General features: G+C 40.2%; 1 protein-coding gene across 2 annotated transcripts in view; it reads left to right on the top strand.

Annotated features, from left to right (window-relative positions):
* The first annotated feature begins 18,762 nt into the window (after window positions 1–18,762).
* The window catches only part of SPOPL (speckle type BTB/POZ protein like), a 44,843-nt gene continuing 38,728 nt past the window's right edge, over window positions 18,763–24,877 (top strand). Inside the window, exon 1 of one of the 2 annotated variants that reach the window (XM_034424444.2) lies at window positions 18,763–19,282. The gene's annotated coding sequence lies outside the window, so the exon portion shown is untranslated. The remainder of the gene's footprint in view (window positions 19,283–24,877) is intronic. The other variant, XM_034424425.3, reaches the window with a different exon arrangement.

The raw sequence follows: 24,877 nt of genomic DNA on the forward strand, positions 1-24,877 counted from the left end.
TACCACTTTATAATGCTTTGGTAAGACTACATTTGAAGTATTGCATCCAGTTTTGGTCGCCATGATATTTTTAAAAATGTTAAGGCTCTAGAAAGAGTGCAGAGAAGAGCAACAGATGATTAGAAGACTGGAGGCTAAAACATACAAAGAACGGTTGCAGGAAATGGGTATATCTAGTTTGATGAAAAGAAGGAATAGAGGTGACATGATAGCAGTGTTTCAATATCTAAGGGGCTGCCACAAAGGGGAGGGGGGTTTAACCTATTCTCCATAGCACCTGAGGGCAGGACAAGAAGCAATGGATGGAAACTAATCAAGGAGAGAACCAACCTAGAACTAAGGAAAAAATTCCTGAAAGTTAGAACAATTAATCAATGGAATGACTTGCCTCCAGAGGTTGTGGGCACTCCAACACTGGATGTTTTTAAGAAGAGATTGGACATTTGTCTGAAATGGTATAGAATTTCCTGCTTGAGCAGGGGATTGGACTAGAAGACCTCGAAGGTCCCTTCCAACTCTGTTATTCTGTTATTTTTAGGGCAAGTTAAGGGAGTTCTTTTATTGTATGCTTTGATACATAGACCCACACAAACACACATAGTCCATCACCCCCACAACCTAGGTGATGTATTCTACTCCCTTCCCAAATTCTGTTCTACTGCCAGATTGAGGAAATACCCAGTACATAGCCTGAAATTAATTGAACATGAAAAGCTCTCACTAAAAGATAAATGGTTTAATGCAACAAATTGTTTTGAAATAGCATAGTTTCTGTGTTGGGATCTTGTATAACAAGTTTAAAACCCAGAGTGAAATGTTATCCCTGAGTAGTAAACCTCTAATTATGGAGGTTTAAATGGAAATCCATATAGACTCTTTATTGTAAAAGCACTATACACACAGCAAGATTATATTTTTATAGAAGCATTTGGAAATATTTTTTTTTTAAGCTACAGCAGTTAATAGTTCCTCTGGTGCTTTTCTATATGCCTGGATGAGATAAAAATAAGAACTCTATAATCATTGCCCACATTACAGTCTTAAGAAGGAAAAGAATTCACGAGTCTTCTTTGCTTTCACTTACTGAACAGATTTGAACAGGAAGGGCAAGAGGTAAGTCAGATTTACTTGACCTTGTACCCTTCAGAATGATTGGATTTCAACTTCCAGCATGCCACAACTAGCATGTAGCAAAGCCAACCATGTGACTAGGGATTTCTTAAAGACTTACGAATTTATTATCATAGAAGATTTTGTGGATCCCACCAGTCTTAATTAGAAACATGGATAGGCCTCACAACCTGGAAATGATAGATAGATAGATAGATAGATAGATAGATAGATAGATAGATAGATAGATAGATAGATAGATATGGATGGATGGCAGGCAGGCAGGCAGAAGGATGATGGGTGGGTGGGTGGGTGAATGAGTGAGTGGATGGATGGATGGATGCACGCACACACACACACACACACCCCTAGATCATAAATGCACTGTCACAGAAAAGGAAATGGGAAATGGTGAAGAGAAGTGGAAAAAGTGATAAAAGTAGTAGTAAAATAGTACAGGTAAACCTTGACTTATGACCACAATTGAGCCCAACATTTCTGTTAAGTGCATTTTGCCGCATTTTATGACCTTTCTTGGCACGGTTGTTAAGTGAATCACTGCAGTTGTTCAGTTAGTAACGTGGTTATTAAATGAATCTGGCGCCCCCATTGAATGAATCTGGCTTCCCCTTTGCTTGTCAGAAGGTCACAAAAGGAGGTCACATGATTCCTGGGCACACAACCGTCATAAGTACATGCAATTGCCAAACATCCAAATTTTGATCACATGACCACGGGGTGCTGCAACAGTTCTAAGTGTGAAGAACAGTCGTAAGTCACTTTTTTCAATGCCACTGTAATTTTGAACAGTCACTAAACAAACGGTTGTAAACTGAAAAATATTTGTAGTGTAGTGCAATGAAAGTCTTGTGTGGGCATGCGCTAAACCGGTGTTCCTTTCCACACAACAGTTTTGTTTAAGCCTGTCCATGCTGAAGTTATTACAGTATTACTATTAATCAATTGAGATAATCTTTCCTGTAACATTTGTGCATTCAACGCCTCTGTCTATAGGAGACCAGCCTATACTTGTATAGTCATTAAATGCGCTGGCTTTCAAAAGAGCCTTGCATCATCAGGCCCTGGCTCATGTGGAAGAAAGCACGGCTGCACTCATGCAGGACGTACAAATGCCATCAGGAAAGCTGACATCATTAAAAAGATGTTGACATGATGAGCTTCACTGTCATTCAACACACAGGTGCTGGTTAACATATGGAGGGTGATTGAAAAGGAAGGCCTTTGTCTCTGCTTAATCCATGAGAAATGTGGTTAAGTATTGCAATTAATTCTAGCTCAGCTGGTTCATGGCGGAATCAGTCTTTGCAATTCATTTTGTCAAGGATGGCCAGCGATGAGAGTTACTTTTCACAATGACAAGTATGACAGTTATCAGAACGGTGAACAGATCCACACTGCCCTTCCTTCATAAAAGAGGCACACGTCCAGCCTTTTGCATGCAAAAAGCAGGAGAAAACAAGGGTTTTGCCACCCTAAATGGTTTAGATACAGGTATCCCTCTTGCAACAGAGTACTTGCTGGAATTCTTGAGTTGTACCCTTAACTCCCTTTTAATAAATGTTATTAATCAGATATCTTAGAGCCTTGTTGCTTGGATTAATAATTTCTAGCCCAGACCACAATGAGGCAAGATTGATCATTAGAATAATGAGTAATTGAATTATTCACTATTACTGAATACAGCTGTTTTTTAATGTTAAATCTGTGTCTACTTTTATCCATGCAAACGGAGGCCAACTGGAGCAATTTAAAATATAGCAGGGATCTTGCTGCAGATGGTGGCATTATGATTGGACAAATCATGGGATGTGCAGTCCAATTTTTTGAGGCATATGATCAAGAAAAGTTGATCTTACATTTCTGGACAGTCTTTTAAAACCAGAAAGGTATCTATTGAGCCAGCAGAATTGTAGGACTCAGTTAAAGATGAATATGTGCCTGATTGGTTCAGATTATGCATCAGCCCCATAATCTACTCATTCCAAAGATGTAAGGTGGGGGGGGCATCCAAACAGTGATATTTTCTCACAGGGCTTTTTGTTTCATACCTCACAGGAGTTACATTTTGAAAGTTCAAAATGGAGCTCAGAAAGTTATTGTTCTAGTAAGGGCATTTTAAGATTCAAAAGCTAGGCAATGCTGTACTGCTTAAGCAACTATTTTCAAGGTTATCTGGAGTCAGATTTCATTAGCAAACTTGCACGTTCTCAAAAGCAAGTCAGCAAATTTAGTCAAAATCTTAAAATCTTGGAATTCATTCTTTCCTCTCCCCACCCCATTCCAACAATATATAGAAAATCCCGTAGTTTACTAAACTAAACCAAAAAGACACTAGTTTATACTTTTAGAAAAAGAAAACCCAGACACATTAGTGTTTATTTTCTTTCTCCACTGCAAAAAAACAAAACAAAAAAATCAAATTTAAAAGCATTTATGAGATAAAAGTTCTAATGCATTTCACGTTACAATTACACACACAGTGTTACATATTGTGAATTGTTGGAGCAATTTTGTGACTAACCAAAGAGAGGGGACCTGTTCAGCTTGGTAGATCTACCCATCAGAGATGTAACCATTGCCAAAGTGATGTCACAGGTGGGAGGGACAAACTTTTTTCACAGGTACATGGGTGAAACATTAAAATGGATTTTTTAAGCCTTAAGATGACAACATCCATTTTGATCCTTATTTTAACAATAAGAACAGTAACAAAAAACAGTCGTTTTGTATCAGATTTCAGTGGTGAATTGTGGAGGCACTCTGGGATTACATACGTGGTCCATCGGATGCCTGTGTGAAAACAGAATGGAGCAGAACAGCAAGGACAACCTGAACGCATTTGTAATCGAGTCAATAAATGGTCGCAAAGCAACCTTGATTCGATTGACATAACAGACTTCTCTTATCATCAGTGTAATCCTCATAGGATAATATGACTAAACTAATCCACCATCTGGCCAGTCAAGTAGAATGGCAAGTCAAATTTTCCGTCGTGTTTAATTCCCTCCTGACACAGTGTTTTTCATTATGCAGTGCACGAAAGTGAGCAAAACCATCAGTGAAAGACTGGCACTGAAAGCACTGAGTGAACTAACAATTATTAAATTGCATGATGTGTCAGCACTTGCCCATCCAGATGTCAAGAATACTGTGCACTGATAAGTAGCTTCCTAAATGTTATTTTACATTTGGCCTAAAGCCTGGCAAGGAAAGGTGTCTGCGCTTTTCTAGCTGCTGGCTTTGACATTACAGAAAGGATGAAAACCTTTAGATCAAGAGGACATTTGTTGAATGGTTTCAAGCAGGGACTGATAAATGAAATCTGTTGACCATTGTGCCTATAGAATTCTATAGAATAGGATAGGATAGGATAGGATAGGATAGGATAGGATAGAATAGAATAGAATAGAATAGAATAGAATAGAATAGAATAGAATAGAATAGAATTTTTTATTGGCCAAATGTGATTGAACACATAAGGAATTTGTCTCCAGTGCATAAGCTCTCAGTGTATATACAAGCAACAAGTGATAAATCATGATCATAATCATCATAAAAACACATTCATCATAAATTGTAAGATACAACACTTAGTGATAGTCATAGGATACTATAAGAGCCTCGGTGGTGCAGCGGACTAAAGTGCTGTTAAGTGCTAGCACTTAGCTGCCAGCTGCCTGCAATTAGTGCAAGTTCGAATCTCACCAGGCTCAAGGTTGACTCAGTCTTCCATCCTTTCAAGGTAGGTAAATTGAGGACCCAGATTGTGGGGGCAATAAGTCAACTTTGTATAGAACAACACCGCTTGGGGGGGGGGGCGAAAGCCCTAATAAGCAGGTATATACAAAAAAGTATGCAGGCTATTGCTATAATGCATTGTAAGCCTCCCTGAGTCTACGGAGAAGGGCGGCATATAAATTGGACTAATAAATAAATAAATACTAAATAAGTAATCAACATAAATCATACTAGGATACTAAATAAAACAATATAAATCGTTAAGATACAAGCAAATCATAGTCATAACAAGATAAGGAAATAGGTAATAGGAAAAATGAGAATGATAATAGTAATACAGCTACCTACTAGGTAGCTTAACAATGTTGTGGGAATTAGTTGTTTAGCAGAGTGATGGCATGGGGGAAAAACTGTCCTTGTGACTATAGGGCATGCAATGCCCTATAACAGTGATGGCTAACCTTTTTGCCTTCGCGTGCCAAAAGCGGGAGGAGTGGGGGGGGTCACGCACGCGCGTGCCCACATCCATAATTCAATTCCTCCCCGTGCCCCGCCCGCCCTGCACATGCGCACGTGACCCACTCCCCCCGCTTTTGGCACATGACAGCAAAAAGGTTACCGGTGGGCCTGGTAGGCCCATTTTTCACCCTCCCCAGGCTCCAGAGGCTTTCTTGGAGCCTGGGGAGGGCGAAAATGGCCTTCCCCACCCTACCGGAGGCCCGAAACAGCCCGTTTCCTGACTTCCGGTGGGCCTGGAAGGCCTGAAAACCAGCTGGCTGGCGTACGCATGCGTGCTGGAGCTGAGCTAGGGCAACGCTCATGTGCCCACAGATATGGCTCTGTGTGCCACCTGTGGCACCCGTGCCATAGGTTCGCCATCACGGCCCTATAACATTGTCTTCAAGAAAGAAGTTGAAACAGGTTATGTGCAGGATGTGAGGGGTCTGTAGATATCTGTAGTTTATCTATTCAAAGTACCTTCGATGCTTTTAATGAGTAGTGTCAAATGGCAGTTTCTGCTTATGAAATAAACTAATTAATTACTTTACTAATCAATTATATTCTTTGTAAAGAATCAGAATTAAAAGGGGCCATTTAAGCTATCAAATCCAAGAAGGTTAGCTCAGGAACTCAAATTAAAATAGGCCTGACAAAGGCTGTCTGGTCTGGACGTCTTTGGAGATTTTCAATCATCCAGGTCATAGGTTGTCCCAAAGGTGCTTTTCCAAAGGTGCTTTGGTTTTTTTCCCTTGGAAACTTTTTGCTACTCATCCAAGAAGCGGAACTGAAGAAGCTTCTTGGATGAGAAGCGAAATGTTTTCAAGGAAAAAAAACCAAGAAAATCCAGTTGCCTTTTGGAAAAGGACCTTTGGACCTGATCTGGACATAAAACGCTGAAGCTTGTAATTGGTTTCACCGTCAAACTGCTCTTATTGTTTGGGTGTGTTTTCCCCTTAATATTCATTCAGAATCTATCTTCCTCTAATTAAATATATTATGGCATATCCTATATTGTATGAAAAAGAAACAGGTCCTGTCCTTTTTCTGAGTGATTTCTTTCCAGAATGCGAAGAATGCTACCATATTCACCCCCATCACCTTTATACAAAGAGGGTTCTATTATCAACTGCATTAACATATCAGAAAGAACTTAACAGAGCTAAGTGTTGGATTAGTACAAATCTGAGTGTTTGTTTTGATCTGCAAAGTATCTTTTTAGTGTATAGTCATAGGCAAATATTACATTACTAGACAACCCATGCCTCGTTGGGTCATTTCAGGTGTTTCCTTACCTAGACAGAGAAATTGTCAGGCATAAGGAATCAGAAATGACATGATGAACTGATCAGTGGTACGTTTATTGTTGCTCTGCTATAAACAGGAATCTTGCCAGGCTAAAGCACACACTGCATAACTATTAGCTAAATATTGTAAAGTTTTAGGGAGGATCTCCCTTCAGCCTCTTCCACCTCAAAAGAGACTCCTCTCCTCAAGCCAGATTCTACCGCAGAAACAGAATGATCCAGGCAAGCAAAAAAACCAGTGGGAGCGAGATCAAGTTTGTGCCAGCTTCCCCATTGAGTTTTCCTGTGGGAACTTGGCAGGGAGCATTGGAAAACTTCCTCCCTCCCTCCCTCCCACTCCAATTTCTGCTGTCTTCCCTATTTATTTTGCTTCTGGGAAGTTTGCAGGGAAAAGTTCAGAAGGGAAGCCAGCAGGAAGTTGCAAGTCTAAGGCCAATAGGCATGCATGTTGCTTCTGCCAACTGGAGGAGTAAGTCAGTGTGTGGGGTATGGATCTGGAAGGGTACATAGGGATGTGCAAATCTGGAAGGATATATGGGCGGGCAGCATAGGTCAGCAAGGGTACACAAGGTGGGTAAGTAGTACTGCATAGGTCAGATAGGCCACATGGCAGGTTGATATGAGTCAAGGATGATTGGGATGCCGTGCAGGCCGGGGAGGGCACATGGGGGAGCAGCCCAGGTTGGGAGAGTGCATGGAGGTGCAAAACAGGTTTGGAGATGTATGTGGGGGTGTGGCATTGGCCAGGAAGGGATAAAAGGAGGGAACTCCCTCCCTCCATCTCACTTTCCTTTTTTCCCTTCTATTGTCTTTCCAACAGGCTGGTAAATGCTGCTGGTGGGTGGCGAAGGGAGTGAGGGATTGTGTGTAGCTGGGAAACGATCAGGACATTTTGAAAATAAGAATCCCATGATCACAACTACCTGCAGCAGCATGACAGTGGTTCTGAAGCAACTTTCCCACATTTCATTCCCTTGGAAGTAATAGATCTTAGTATTCTACAGTTAACTGTTTGAATTACCCTGGTCCATAGTTGCTATAATTGTTACCCTATAGCTTCCAATTTCACCAAATCGGTTATAAAGTATCAAACAGTCATGAGACTTTTAGAATATAGATAGATAGATAGATAGATAGATAGATAGATAGATAGATAGATAGATAGATATAGATGTGTATAGTTAATAGATATAGATATAGATTAGATATAGATATATAGAAATTTTTAAAAAGTCAAAGTGGTGGTGGTTGTGTTTGTTCATTTTTGTGCATCATACGTGACATGTTTAAAAATGGCTGGGGCTTTGATCGCACAATCATGGCCACCATTTTGACTTTTAATGCCCTGCAAATAGATGTAGCTTCTGCAGAGCATTACGAAACAGAAAATGTGAAGGAGAGGTTGGGATGCATTTCCCCAGCTATAATCAGCAAGGCCAGAAGGAAAGAGTCAGAGTCCAAGTTGACTCGTTGGTGCCCTCAGGTGCACTGGAGGCTGAAGATCCATTGAAGATGTCCATTGCTGTTTAATGGTGTATGGTGGTGGTGGGGAGAGATGAAGGGCTTAAACTCTGAAGCTGATAGAGAAATAAGGATATCTTCCTAGATTTTGGAATAACTGTTATCAATGCTTCTTTCTCAAATGCCATCACTCTGCTTAACAACTAATTCCCACATTGTCAAATAATTTACTAAGACTGTATTACAATTATTCTTCTCTTCCTTACTAGTATCTATCTCTTCCCGCTTATTACTATAACCATGTTGCTTGTATCTTTCAATTTATATTGTTTTTGTTTCGTAGTACGATTTGATAGCTTATTAGTAACCTTGACTATCACTAAATGTTGTATATTTTTATTCTTGATGAATGTATTTTATTCTCCTTATGTACACTGAGAGCATATACGGCAAAGACAAATTCCTTGTGTGTCCAATCACACTTGGCCAATAAAAAATTCTATTCTATTCTATAAAAGGAACAGGATGACTCAGAACAAACCTCTGAAAAAGACCTAGTTGAGCTGTGGATGGCAGCAAAGAGATAAAGAGAACTCCAACTCTTGGTTCCCACTTAGTAGTTGTCTGGAGTTCTGCAGTCCAATTCTAATGTCTAACTTGAACACCACCCAGCAATTAATTTTTCCTGGACTGAAATCATCATTCAAAGCAGGAGGGCTAACTAGGAAAAATGTTAAAATAATTTCAATGAAAGGATATATTTTTTTAAAAAATATACTTTGAAATATATCTCTTTTAAATCCGTGTTTTCATTTTCACTGTATGCCTAAACCTAACCTTGCAGTCAATCAGGAATTTGAATTTCTACCCTTGACTAAAAAGGACAGCCTGGTGAGCCACTTGAAGTCTTCTTTCATAGGAGAATCAGTGATCTGTGCTACTCAGGAACTGAATGAGACTAATGTGAGCCACATGAAGATCATCCAATGTGCATCTCTCAGGTGATGTGAGTTAGGGACCTGTACAACTTGTTCAAACTAGGCTTTACTCTCCTCAGAGCCTAGCTTCTCCAAGGACTTTCCTAAGAAAAGAATCAAGGGCAAAACCTAGGGTCAGCAAAGCTATCTCTGCTTTTAAGAGATTTGGTGCAAAACAGCTCGAGTGCAGAAACTCCTGTCATGGAGTTGAGGAGACATGTGCTTAAGTGAATAACATCAAGTGAGAGAGCCAAACAACTTTTCATCATATTGCCTACAAAAAGGATGGAACATTTGAAACAATTCTCATCTGAAGTGACTGTTTTGGTCTGTATCCAAAACAATACAATTGGATCTCAGGAAGCTGAAACGGAAGAGGAAACACTTAAGAACTGCTAGAGGAAGACTCATATTGAATGTGGCTGGATCCTGGTGTGAGCTCATATTTGAACCTTCACCATGGCAATTCAGGTGACACACAGGAATATTTTGTGTTTTTTGCCACATTGACTAAAAACAGCCCAGGCAGTATCCCGCTACCTTTTAGGGAAAGAAGTTCTTTGGATCCTCAGTCTTATATTTTTGTGAGGCAACAATTCCATCACTAGCAACTTCTTAACTTCACAGACCTGGGTTTTCTTCTTTCTTTTAACATTTGCTAAGGGGGAATGAGATGGCTCAAAGCCAGTTTACATCTTGGGAGGGAACTATATCAATAGGAAAGATTAAATGTATAAAGAACTGTAGACAAAAGGAGTGGCAAGTCAAGAGCACATAAATATGGCAGTTCAGGAGTGCTGATGCAAACATGTAAAATGCCAGGGGCATGCCTGTCCCCCCTTCTACTTTCCTATTTCTATATTACCACACACATACAAGCTCTTGAAGCTCTTGTACAGCCCAAGTGTAAGCAAGAAAAAAAAAGAGAGAGCTGAGTTGCCATTGAAAGGAAATGCCGCCTTTGGGTCAAGCATTATTTCTGCTGACTGCTTTGTCGCACCCAGATTATTTTCCAGACAGTGATGCAGAAATGGTTTGCTGCTGTCCTCTCTCAGAATGTTTTTTTTAAAAAATACCCCAATCTTGCATTTCCTAATGGTATTTGTTGAGAGATGCTGTCAGACAGAGAAGTGGGAAGCTGACTCAAGTAACAGAAAGCAAATATGGATTTTCCCAGAGCCATAGAAATCCTACTGAAGTTTATTCTCCTCAATCCCTTGAGCATTCAGGGGCAGAAGATGACAACCAAAATGCTCTTTTGGAGCCTCAGCAGTCCGAATCAAGAACTTGAAGTTACTCACAAAGTATTTAACCAAGAAATTAAACAGAACTGGCAGGAACAGTTTGAGGCCTGCCCTCCTGCCCTCACACAGTCTTAGTAAGCCTTCCACCTGCACTGTGAACACATGGCCAACTTCTTTTCTGAGTAGTGTCTGACCCATTCCTTCCCTCTGAGTAAAGCTTTTCAGCGGGAAAAGCTAATTCGCTTCTCAAGGGCCACTATTGTAGGGAACCAAATGATGCAGGGACCTTAGTTTTGATTTGTTGAGGCCTTAAATGAGATAATCTTAGTCATCCAGTGACATTGGTTCCCTTCATCACAGTACTTGTTTTATTGAAGCACTAAGCGGGTCCAACCCTATTTAGCTTTTTTGATATCAGCCAAAATCAGCTTGATGCTTCCAAATTTGGACACAAGTTGAGAATCTTTACTTAGCCATTGGAATAACAGTGGTAGACTATGGTAATACTATGGTACCCTTCCCTTCATTTTAACACTTTCCAGATATGTTGAGATCAGAATTCCTAGACAGTATAGTGACATTGATTGGCAGTTGTGGAAATTACACTCCTATCATATCTGGAGAATTCCAGATTAGACCAAGAGCTAATCCTTAAAAATCTTAAAGTTGGGATTAGAGTTAGGGATGGTCATCTAAAATAAACCCATTAGAATTCTGCGTACATATTGTCTCACAACAAAATGAAACCGAGAAATAGTGTGAATTATGTGCTACATACTGTACACTGTAGTATAAACTGTTTTGACAGTTTGAAAAGTGCTTTGTTGCTTTTTTCCAAAACTAAGTACAGCTTACCAAATGCTCAAGTTAGTAGATTCCCAGTCAGTTAAGGTGCACAGAAATTGGCAGATGCGAATCTTTGATACAGTAAATTCAATTATTAGATCATGTTATAATGCTGTCAGCCTAGACACAGGGACAGTTTTATTTGTTGCATTGTGTTCCTAGTGTCTAGTGGTTTTAATAAGGTATTGCCTGTAAGGAAATGTGGGCTCATTATTCAATTTATTTCTTAACAGATTTTCTTAGCAATAAAATATCTTTTGTAAACGTTCTATAAAAGCAAGGGAGTTGAAGTCCCATTCCTTAAAAGCCTATCTTACATCTGTAACAATTCAGTATCAACTCTCCAGTGGAAAAAACAAAAACAAAACAAATCAAGGCAGTTACAAAGATAACAAGCTTAAAATAGTGTTTCAAATCAAATCAAAACAAGCAGTACATTGAAAACAATCAACTGGCTGAATGAAAATTTGTGGTTGCAATGAAAATCTGGTTACAGATTTACAAGGGGAAAATCTAAAGACAGCATCCTATGCCATCCAAGGACCAAATTTCATACAAGAGCAATTAAATAAGTTGCTGCAGAAAGGATATTTGAGCAGATTGTTCAGTGGCAGCAGATATACTCTGTTTCTTGAAAACTCTTGTTTCTTGCAAAATAGGCTAAGAGTAATCCCAGGCAGAGATCTCTGAGCAGCATCAATCAAAAGACACTGTATAGCTTTTCCATCATTGCCTCTTTTAGGAAAAAGTGAAAGACAAACAATGGGAAAACATTAAACGAACTATACATAGAAGATTGTGATATTGGACTTCTCCATCGCTTCCTGCTTAGTAAAATTCTCAATTTTTAAAATGTTTTCCCTAGTAGAGAAATAACCCAGTTTAAACTATGCATTTCTATGCATGGTTACTCATAAGAAAGTCCTACTATGTTTAATATGTCTTTTTTACTTTCCCAAGTGTACATGCAGATCTGTAGATGAAAAAAGTTGGATATATATCAACTAACTATAGGCAGTCCTTGACTTACGACCACAATGGAGCCCAAAATTTGTTGTTAAGTGAGATATTTGGTAAATGAGTTTTGCCCCATTTTATGACTTTTCTTGACACCGTTGTTAAATGAATCACAGCACTTGATAAGTTAGTAATCCAGTTGTTAAAAGAATCTGGTTTCCCCAATGACTTTGCTTTTCAGAAGGTCGCAAAAGGGGATCACATGAACCTTGGAATACAGCAACTCGGGTGAAATGCTCCCAGTTCGGACTGGATCGCCCGATCTGGTAGCAATGGTGGCGGGTGGTTCGGAGAACTGGTAGCAAAAATCAATGCCCAGCTGAGCTGCTTGATCATCAGAGGCTGTTTTGTTTACTTTTAAAAGCATTTTTTCTACAACCTCTTCAGCCGAAAAAATGCTTTTAAAAGTAAAAAAAAAAGCTTCTGATGACCGCTCAGTGGAATCATCAGAGGCTTTTCAAAGCATTTTTTGGCTGAAGAGATTATAGGAAAAATGCCTTTAAAAGCCTCTGGTGATCCCAGCTAACTTGCCTGATTGTCAGAGGCTTCTAAAAGCATTTTTTTTCTGCAACCTCTTAAGGTTGTAGAAAAAATGCTTTTAAAAGTAAAAAAAAAAAAAAAAAAGTTGGCCATGCCCACCGTCACATTACCCCACCAAGCCATGCCCACAGAACCGGTAGTAACAAATTTTAGATTTCACCCCTGCAGCAACTGTTATAAATATGAACCAGTTGCCAAGCATCTGACTTTTGATCACATGACTATGGAGGTACTACAAAGGTCGCAAGAGTGAAAAACGGTCATGTCACTTTTTTCAGTGCCTTTGTAACTTTGAACGGTCGATAAATGAACTGTTGTAAGTCGAATACTATCTGTACACTTTGCCTATTGGAATTAATTTTTTCCCTTATTATTCACAACTCATCTTTAATTACAATAGAACTTGCTTTTTTTCTTGCACTATTGCATTGTTTGCAGAAAGTTCAGTCAACTACAAAGAATGTCTGCCTCTATAAAAAGATATGGGTGCAGGTACACCAGAGAACAAAATTTTATACCTGGCTCATTAATAAATGTGTAAGAGATTATCGAAAGCCTAAGATAACATAGTCCCATAGACAATGAACACCCTTTTTGTATCACATGGGGCTTGTTTGCAAACACTTATTAGGCTTAAAAAAAAATGATGATGCATTTCCACCCCCAGAAATGACTGTTAGTTGCTATTACCATCAATCAATTTGAAGTGATTAAAAAACAAGTACAGGGAAAAACTATTGGCTAATGCCTATGCTGTTGTTAATAACCTGTTCCAATTTTCAATACTCTTCTGACTAAGTGTGTGTGATTTCTGTCAGCATGTTAAGGACAGACATCAAAAGAAAGGAATGGATTGGTTGAAAAGGAAGAGAGAGAGAGAGAGAGAGAGAGAGAGAGAGAGAGAGAGAGCAGAACAGCCTCCAGTGTGTGAGGCGATAGAGACAACTTACCCATTTGCTATCCTGTGATGTGCACCAGAAAATATACATCTTCTGTAAGCATTCTTAATCTTTATCCATACTCCTAAGATCAAAGCTTAAATCCTGTGCAAATTTGACAAGTAGTAAATTCATTCAGCTAAATGCACCGTTTGATTCAATACATTAGTCATGTAACACTTGTCATGACCAGAAAGAGCTTGAACTTCAAGAAATAAATTAGACAGTTATAGTACTCTTTTTTCCCATCATTAGAACAGCTGACAACTAAGCATGTATTCAAAAATGTATCATGAAATAAGTCTTTTTGAAGACTAATGAGATTTGATGCTGGCTATCAGCTTGGCTGGCTTTAAAAAAAAGGGGCTGGGCCAATTCATGGAAGTTGGGGGGATCAACAGCTATTAGCTTTGACGTCAGGATGACTGCCTCTGACAGCCCCCTGTTGGGAATATTGGTAGGTTCTCTGTTGCAGTTGGTTAGCCAGTGTGAGAACAGATTGATGGTCTAGTTTGATCGAGCAGGGCATGCTTCTGCTTATCTAATTTTATACTTACTGTGTTTCCCCAAAAATAAGACCCTCTTATATTTTTTGAACCCCAAAATTAGTGCTTGGCCTTATTTTCGGGGAGGTCTTATTATTTTGGGGCACGTGGAACAAGATGGGGATCCTCTTGCAGTCTTACCTGATTTCCAGCTCTGTCTCTCTAACCCTAACCAGAGGAAATGGCGGCTGCACATGTGTTTAAATATTTTTGGGGAGGTCTTATATTCGGGGGAGGTCTTATTTTCGGAAGAGGTCTTATTTATGGGGAAACACGGCACATAAAATAGGTGGCATTTAATGAATGAAGCACTAATGCTTCATTCACTAAATGAATGAGAAATTCAATTCAGGTTGAAATGAAAGGGAATGCCAGTTTTCTGGAAGACCCGCAAAACCACATCTGTGTTGGATTAAACCCACATAACTGTATAATTGTTACGTCAGTATCAGAACACTAGACACACCCTCAGTGTACACAGAACATTAAGATTTGTGTGTGTGTCTGCTTTGTATGCTTATTATTAAGAAAGTCCGTGAAAACTCAGAAACTGTCATTTAATTTTTTTCTGAATCCATTTTTAATAAGGGCAAACAGGTTGCTTTCTTGGTCTATGCAACAAATGCAAGTAGAACCAAAAATGTGAGTTCAAAGAATGGCTGTAGAACAGTGGTCCCCAACCTTTTTATCGCCGCGGCCCACTGAGCGCGCGCAGGGGTGGGGGCACGGCCCAGGAGCTTTTGCGCACGGCCCATTGCGCACGGCCCAGGAGCCTTTGCGCTGCAGCGTTCATGTCCCCCGGCCGCTGTGCGGCCCGGTGCCAGGTACTCCACGGCCCGGCACCGGTCCGCGGACCGGGGGTTGGGGACCACTGCTGTAGAAGACTTGGTGCTCAGACATATCTTCCCAGGGTTATTTTCTGGGCTGCTAGATTAATCATAAGTGAATTCCAAGGACATACCATTACCTTAACCCTATTTTGCACTTAGGATCTCAGCATAGTTTGGCTATTTTCTGTTACTTGTTGTTATCTGGATCCATTCAATAAAAATGGAAGAACACCAGTGGTTTAAAAAGTGGAGGGACCGCTAAGGCTACAATTATAATAATGTGATGTCAACCAGAAGTCAGCTCAACAACTGGCATGGCACCGATGTTTAGAATGGATGATGACATCAGGTTGAAATGCAATGGAATGCCAGTTTTCTGGAAGGCTCCCAAGACCAGAACTGTGTTGGATCAGACTAACATATTGTATAATAGTTGTGTCAGTATCAGACCACTAGACACAACTTCAGTATATCCAGAACATTGGAATTTTGTCCCACTATTATATGGATCAACCTGCCTGCCCTCTAACTGTATGCTTTGCACTAGGCCCACCAAATCTGGACAACCCCTAGATGGCAGTAAAAAGCTAGTTTTCTGTAATTTGCAGCAATCTAGTGTAGTCTGAAATTTTGTAGTCCAGATGTGGTAGGCCCACTTCTTATTCCCAAACCTGTCAAAGCAAACTTATATTTATTTCATTATTTATTTATTTAATTTGTATGTCCATCCATTTCACCAATGACTCTGGACAATGAGCAAATTTTTAGAAGGAAAATAATTAAAATAATGCACATTAAAATGCATAGCAGATGAAAATAAATCACATGACTAAATTAATCACAAAACTGATCCCTACATATACTCAGGGCCCCAGGCCTGTTCACAAAGTTAAGTCTTATGAAAAGCCAGAGGGTCAGGACTACAGGTAGTCCTTGACTTACAACTATTTTACTGACCATTCGAAGTTACCAATGGTCCTGAAAAAGTGACATGACTGTTTTTCACACATGTGATTGTTGCAACATCCCTGTGATCACATGATCAAAATTCAGGCATTTGGCAAGTGGCATGTACTGATGATGATTGCAGTGTCCCCGGGTCATGTGTTTACTTTTTGCAACCTTCTGACAAGCAAAGTCAACAGGGAAGCCAGATTCACTTAACAACCATGTTACTAATTTAACAACTACAGTGATTCACATAACAACCAGGAAGAAAGGTAATAAAATGGGACAAAACTCACTTAAGAACTGCCATGTTTAGCAACAAAAATGTTGGGCTCGTAACAATTGAGGACTACCTGTATCCTGATCTCTGGAGGCAAAATGTTCCATGAAGCAAGTGCTACAGCAGCAAAGACACATCTGGGATCTGCCAACTGGCATTCCTTAGCTCAGGCATGTCAAACACGTGGACCGCAGGTCAGATACGGCCCGTGCAGGTCACGCCCATTTCAGCCCTGCAAGGACAAAAACAATCCCGATATGTCACGATAAGGGCCACAACGCGATCGGGTTTGACACCCCTGCCTTAGCTGATAGGACCCAAAGAATGCCCACCGTGCCTGACAACTGGGGAGAAATAGTTCTTCAAATAATCTGGTCCCAAATCATTAGGGGCTTTAAAGGTGACAACCAGCACCTTGAATTGCACTTGGAAATATACTGGCAACCAATGCAGCTCCCAGACGAGGTGTTATATACATGTAGTCCTTGATTTATGACAATTGAGCCCCAAATTTCTGTTACAAAGTGAAATATTTTTAAGTGAATGTTGCCCCATTTTACGACTTTGCTTGCCACAGTTATGAATCACTGAAGTTCTTAAACTAGTAATAGGGTTAAGTGAATCCAGCTTCCTCATTGACTTTGCTTATTGGATCACAAAAAGTGATCACATGACCCCGGGACACTGCAACCATTATAAATATGAGTCAGTTGCCAAGCATTCAAACTTTAGATCATGTGACCTTGGGGATGCTGCAATGGTTGTGTGAAAAACTATCATTAAGTATTGTACCTTATGATTCTTGATATAACGTATCTTTTATTTTATGTACACTGAGAGCATAGGCACCAAGACAAATTCCTTGTGTGTCCAATCACACTTGGCCAATAAAAAATTCTATTCTATTCATAAGTCACTTTTTCCAATGCCGTTGTAACTTTGAACGGCCACTAAATGAACTGTTTTAAATTGAGGACTACTGTATGCACTGAATAACCACCCCCATTTACTAGCTGGGCTACTGCATTCTCCGCCAGTTGAAGCTGATGCCTGTGGATTTCCTGGCGAGGCTTCTCAGAGGTGCAGGTAGTCCTCAACTTACAACCACAACTGAGCCCAAAATTTATGTTGCTAAATGAGAAATTTGTTCAGTGAGTTTTGTCCCATTTTACGACGTTTCTTGCCACATTTCTTAAGTGAATCACTCAAGTTGTTAAATTAGTAACACGGTTGTTAATGTGTGGCTTCCCATTGACTTCATTTGTCAGAAGGCTGTAAAAAGCATTTCACGTGATTCTGGGACACTGTGACCATCCTAAATACAAACCAGAGGTCAAGCATCGAAGTGTAAACCACATGACCACAGGGGATGTGTGAAAAATGGTCCTAAGTCACTTTTTTTCCATTGCCATTAACTTCGAACTGTTGTAAAGTCAAGGACTACCTGTAGTTTTGCCCTTGCCTGCTTAGGCCTGAGAGTGACTAGCTTTGTATCAATCTATAAAGGCTGAACTAGGAGGACACTTCTCCTGATTTCTATAGCCTGATGACTTAACCACTAAGACACTGAGCTTGTCCATCAGAAAGGTCGGCAGTTCGAATCCCTAGTACAGATCACCTGCGTGAGCAGGGGGTTGGACTAGATGACCTCCAAGGTCCCTTCCAACTCTGTTACTGTTACTGACTCCTCCGAAAAGGAAAGCGGCCGCCTCTGTCCACCTACAGACAGGCACTCTACAACGGTTTAACAGCAGAGGCTTTTTTCTCTTTTTTCTCTTTCTCAGCCTGGCAGGGAGAACGAGAGAGACATGGGAAGCGCCAGGGAGAACCAGCCGCTTCCACCCACCGGCCACTTTCCTCAGGTTGCAGCGTAGCAACCGCGCGCTTAAATAAAAGGTAAGCCTGAAAAAGGCACGCAAAGCAGCGGCTGGGATTTCTTCCCGAAAGCGCCAAGGCATTTCCCATTTCACTGGGCAAGCGCGGCCCCAGGAAGCCCAGAGGCGGCTTCCCTTGGCAATGTCTGCCGGGATCCCCAAGGGCAAGGGAAGACCCTGCAAAACCACGCGAAAGCCGTGACGCGAACTCGATCTGCCTAAGCTAAAAAAAAAAAAAACGCGGGGAAGCTTCGCTCTCGCCCCCGCATCTCTAAACTGCACCTTTCTCTCTGCACCTCCTTGCTCGGGGCCCCGCGGCTCTGCCAATCAATCAGCTCCCACCACACACATACGGTCACTGCACGAAAAGGAAGCGCTTCCCTCCCGCGCGCCCAGTTTCTACAAACCCTTCCCCCCTCCCCCCTCCCCGCCCGCGTGCCTTCTCCCCCCCCCCCACTCCTTCCCCCCGCCATGTCTTCCGAACTCCGGGAGCCGAGCGTGCCATTGACTCAATTTTGAATAACCCCTCCCAAGCGAACGGCCAGGGTCGGCTTCCGACGCTGATTTGCTCGCGCGGTTTCGGGCCGTGACGTGAGCACGCACGCTGCGTCTCTCCCGGAAGTGAAGGAAGCGGTGCGGGACCCAGTAATAGTAACAAGCGGCTGCCTGGGCTTCTACGGTGCCCTCTGCAAGGGGTTTCCCTCCCCCACCCCCACCCCCACCCCCCCACCTCCCTCCTCAGACTTTGGCTCGCTTTGGCAAAGGGAGAGCGAAGGGGAGGGGGAGGCCGAGCGGAGCTCCTTGCTTTGGCTTCCCCGCTGAGGGGTGGCTTGAGCAGCGGCGGGAGGAGGTGGCGGCGGCGGCGACGGCGGCGGCTGTGGAGGGTGGGGGAGAGAGAGCAATGCGGCTCCGCCGCCAACAGCTCTGCCCGGACGCCACGCTTCCGCCACAGCCCCTTCCTCCTCCTCCTCCTCCTCCTCTCCCCTCCTCCGTCCTCCTCACGCCATCACTGGGGGCCACGGCGTAGTGGCCCGCCCCCCCCCTTCCTCCCTCCCTCAGCACCGTAGGTATGAGACCCGCCGAGGCTCCCCGCCAGCACCAAATTCGGGTATGTGATGTCTCTTCTTGCTAGCCGTAGTTTAGCTGGTGGAGGTTGTGGATAATGGTGGTGGTGGTGGTGCGAAGAACAACAAGAGTAATCACGTCCTGGCCTTCCTCAGAACCATCATCATCATCACCCCTGCTTTCCCTGCTCTCTTCCCCCTTCCCCCCTCCCTCTTTTTTTAAAACCCAGCAGAGGGTAGTTCTGGGTGGAAATTGCCATCTGGACTGGGGGAATCCTCTCATTCCATTCATTCAGGTTTTTCTCGCCTTCCCATGAATCTGCAGGGAGGCCAGGAGTTTTCACTTCCTTTGAAAGAGGAAGGGAGGGGAGGGGAAATGAAGTGGGCAGCTAAGAATTGAATGAAGGAGAAAGCTTTGGCACAGCTCTTTTGCCTTGGCCTTGCCAACCTTCATCATATTGTCCAGCAACTGATGGGGCAAAAACCTGCAGTGTTCTGGTGCTGCTTTTTTCTTGATATCGTTTCCTTTTTCTTTAAAAAAAAAATATCTTCCTTTATCAGTCAAGATAACACATTCTAGAGAAGGGTGTTTTATTTCTCATTGGCTTTTAAGGGACTACTAAAAACTTCAGAATGTGGCTTGTTGGAGAAAATGGTTTTCTTGTCCTTCTGGACTTTTCTTGCCCTGCAAAGAATGACCTCTCTAGTGGGCCCTATTCTTATTTAGATGAATACACTTTAGAAAGGTATAATCAAAATAATTTAGTTGTAGTTGCTTCATGAATCGCTTCCACAGTTTTGTTATGATATATAAGTTCTGATCATGTTCCGGAAGCATAAAATGCTTGGCACTTTAGAAGCTAATAAACATAACTTTAGTATAAGATTCTTTAAGCTAAAAGTGTGTTTTTGTGAATTAGTATATTGGATAAAGTAGGCCCTAATTTCTACAGGAGATTTCTTTTTAAAACAGCGTATGGTTATAGTTTTTCACGAAGGGCTTTGTCATGCTATTCTATATTTATTAGTCTTCAAGTTCTGATACTGCCTGAGGAGCCCCTGATGTTCAGTCGAGATGGTGTGACATAAGGGAAACCTCAATAATAAGTTAAGCAATAGTTTCCAGAGTTAAATAGCCTCAGAAATATGATCATGAATATGTGAATTGGTGGGCTCTGATTCATACAATAATAGAACTCGTGCTCTAACCTCCAGCTGCAACTTGTTGCATAGGACAGTAGTTGGAGCCAAATAATGTAAGAGGCATGAAGAAAGGGCTTTTACAACCATCAGTTCATCCATATCAATTTCTGCAGTGCACTCCTACTTTCTAAACTTACCTACTAAACTCTCTTTTAAGTTTAAAGGGCAAAAGTTTCTTTTAGCTCTTTCTTGTCTATGGCTTTAAGGACACCTGTAGCTCAGGTATCTTCTTGCCCATGTCATATCTAAGTCCTCATTAGCTTTGGTGAGGATCAAATGGGAACTCTAGTAGTGTGGTAATTCTGAATGCTCTACTTAGGCAGCAATGAGACTTCAACAAGTGCTGCAGACGTTCCTATGTTATACACAAGCATGTTTTATTGAATATACAATAACTGACTGACTTCACACATTGCACTGTCATAAGCCATAATGAGTTGGCTTAATGGCTAAACAAATTATAAGTTTCCATAATTTACTTAGCCAAAACTAAACCACCTTATGGTTTAGCATGATGCATAACCCTATCATTTGTAGCCTGGTGGAGAACAGTTGAAGAGACCATTACTACATACTGCAGATTAGATTTCTACAGAAAGAGGAGTTACTCCTGCCTTCTTTTGTATTGCTAAAAAAACCCCTCCCATTTCTGATGTTGTAGACTCTATTATTTCTTCTCGGGGTAATATTGCCAAGGCTTATCAAACAATTTCTGTTGTACTTTATTATATGCATTCTGTTTCAAATCTGTACTAGTTATAGGTGATGATTTATTCTGATGTAAATTATTTTGTTTTTCCTGATGCTGTCATCACTTTATGTGTAGTATTAGTATAAAAAGTTTTTTTTTTAAGTTGCTTGAATGAAACAGGTGAACAATCAAGTGAATGTAGTTTCATGCCATAAGACTTTCTCCTTCTAAGTCATGGGTCAAGTCAAACTCGATCGCGTCACATGATGTATCATGACATATCGTGATGGTTTTTGCCTTTGCAGAGCTGGGGTGGGCGTGGTCTGCACATGGCGCATCTGTCCTGTGGACTGCCAGTTTGACAGGCCTGTTCTAAGAACATCATCCCCATAGATGTTCTATAAAGAGTTTTCCCACCCTCTGCAGCAGAGGTAGAGAAATGTAAATAGAAAGGGAAATTTATCCTGTGTAAGGACGCCACTCCACCAGTAAGTAGATGTGGCCTGGAATGTAAGATATTGTGTTGGGTCCCAGTTCCAGTTTTTATGGATTTTATTTTCAGTATTTAATTTGAACATAGTTCGTTTGCTTGTACATTAGTTAGCATTCACAATCCAGATTTCTGCTTGATAGAATTCCTAAAAGTTTCTCGCATATCTTTTTTCATAGCTTTAAACTGATAATTATATTTGCTGTGTAACTCCAGGAGCAATGAAAATAGCTATTAAAATGGTATAGAACCTTTTGGTCTATAATCTTCAGGAATCACATCGCAGAGCAGTTTGAAATATTCCAATAATAGGTTTTGCAATGACTACCCTCTAGTCCTAAATGCACTTAACCAGAATGCAAGTTAAATTATTTCAGTGGAAGTTCAGCACAGTTTATTTGGAATCAGTAATGGCTCAAATTAATCTGCTTCAACCTTTTTTTTTTGTACTTACACAGGAAATGAATCTCTGGTATGGTGCTATTGCTGAAGTCACATTGTAGTTACTGAATCACTCTGTTTACTACAAATTACATGTCTCAGCTTCTTTGGTAGGCAAGTCTTGATCCTCCTATGGCAATAATTACCTTTTAATTAATAGTTTTCAAGCACCTCAAGTATGTCGGATTGTGTTTCCTTCTACTCCAGTATAAAGGGAAAGTGGTTTGTGCTTGTTGAAAATTCTGTTCAAACGTAGTAAATTGTAAAACTGCTAGGTGTTGTATATTTTACAAAGAGTTCTATGAATATGCAAAAACAGGCATTAGCTACCAAGTTCCACAGAATTCTTATAAAATCATTTTCCTTGATTATTACTCTGTTGGATGACAATTGTGCACTATTGTACAATTGTATCATGTTGTATTATCTGTTAATGTGTTAATAAGGTTCATATCTCAAAAGTTCAGTCCAAGGGGTTATAGGCTTATAGCACAAAGATAAACTCTAGTAAGCATCTTCAGACTAAACATATTACTGAGAAGCCTTTATTAAATATTTAGAAATTCACCACGTCCAGATTCATGTAGTACAAGAAAGAAAATTGTTCCTAACAGAAGCTGACCTGGCTTCTGCAGGCAAATATCTTTTAAGGATGGCTTTTTCTAAAGTGTGTAGGTTTATGAACTTGCTCAATAGTGCTAATTATCTGCTTGAATTTTGAGTCGTAAGGATAGAAACTTTGGTCCACTGTGTACCGTTACATGATTACAAGGAGTCACTTGAAGCAATAAGTAGATATAACTTCAAACTGGACTCTCAGTAAAAAGCTTCAACCAAGTATGCTTTAACAACTATAGTTGTTACATATCTATGTTACAAAGCATAAATACATGCTGTTATAATATATATATTCTTGCTTAAAAATGTAACATTTGACTAAATTAGGAAGCTTAGAGAATTGCAGTGACCTAGCTCCTAAAAGAAAATTAAGTATTTTCTTTTAAACTTAAATAGCAACTATTTGAACTACCAGTTCAAAACAATGTGTTGTTTTGAAATAGTTGTTATGCAAGTGTAAAAGACAGTTCTTGATTTGTCAGTTAATATATTTTCCAATGCTGCATCAATTTATTGGCAAGAAAAATGCATGTGGGAATATATATTTAAAAGACAGCTTTTATCTTATGGCTGGAAAGTAATCTTTGTATTAAGTGAATGAATGAAATAGTTTTACTTTATCAAAGAAGTACCTACCAGGAAGATGTAGTCTTCTCACATTTGCATTTTGTAGATTCATGAAGGGAAGAATAGGGACTGTTTTATATCCGTGAAAGCAAAGGAATAGATCCCAAGGTAATGCATATGCTTTTTGCTGATAGGAGTTTTCTTTTGTGGTTTGGAAAAAACCCTACTGTTTAGCACTTTGTAGCAACACATGTTTGGGAACAGACTAAGCCCTTCTAGATGGTACTATCACTACTCTCTAATCCCTCTGAAGTTTTTTGAAGTTGGCTCTGTGATTGTCTGCATTCAGGCTGACTTCAGACTGTTGACAGCAGATAGGGAATACTATGAGTCAATCAGTTCTTCCTTCAGTCAACCAGTAGGAGAGTACAAAAATGATCAATCAATTATTGTGTCTTGAGCTCCAGCAGCTCCTGGAGTAACAAAAATCCTCTCAGGAACACTATTGAAAACTGAATAATCAATTCCTTTTCCTACCCTTATGTTTATAACAACTGTTGTATGAGTTAGTCTGGCCATTGTGCAAACAAAAATCTCAACTGTTGGGATGAGTGATAAATTGTCTGCATGTCAAGGTGTTATTCTTCCTGCAAATATGTTCCTGTTGAAAACTATAGTAATGGTAAAACACTGTAATTTTCTTATGAAGCCCTTTTGTCCAGTTTCAAGTAACCCACAAAGACTGGGAGCTAAACTAAGGCAAGCCTATAAGTAGGCTAAGTTAAACCTGTTCCTTATTTAGATGCATTATGAAAATTCCTAGAAGGATTAAGATTGAGTTTGCTGATAATATGCTATATATTAAAGAGTGCTGAGTTCAGATTATTGAAAGGAGGATGAAGAAAACATTCTTTCAAATGGGAAAGTAGCCAAATCCTTAATCCATGAAGTTTGCAATTTTAGTTGTGTTATGACTGAGATTGAAAAAAGTTGGTTCAGTTACTTAAGGAAGGTAATGTCTTGAGAATGCAAAAGATACGGTAATATAAATTATTGATAGGTAGCTTAAAATTATTGCTATAACCTTCTGAATAAACTGTTGTATTTCAGTATTAGATCAGCTCACATATTTTATTTATATCTCATGTTTCAACTCTACCACAATCAAAATGAGTGTCAGTATATATTATTAAAAAAAATATCGTAACATATAAACTAATTCAGATGATAGTGATAATACCCACATTAAAACCCACATAAAGCACCAAAACCAACAACAACAACAAACAAAAAAACCAAACAAAAAAATCCCATGACCGATAGAAGCAAGAAGCTCAGGGTCATGTAACTAGAAAGGTGAGCATAAATTTGAATATTATACCTTGCTGTATACTCATTTGCTTCCTATTCCATGGATTTGCCAATTCTTTCTCTCATTTCCTAGGTATTCTAGCCATATCTTTCTATTATATGTTAATTTCATAAAGAGGCTAAAATTGGATTCTATATTTAAAATAAAAAAAAAAGAGAGGTAGTTGAAGAGTATGGACAGAAAGGGAGAATGTGTTGATCTTAAAGTTTTTGCAGAGTAAGGCCTCAATTTATTTTACAATGGGTTCAACTTGCTTG

This window comes from Pantherophis guttatus, chromosome 1, assembly GCF_059756535.1.
Source record: "Pantherophis guttatus breed Tessera chromosome 1, ASM5975653v1, whole genome shotgun sequence".
Lineage (NCBI taxonomy): Eukaryota > Metazoa > Chordata > Lepidosauria > Squamata > Colubridae > Pantherophis > Pantherophis guttatus.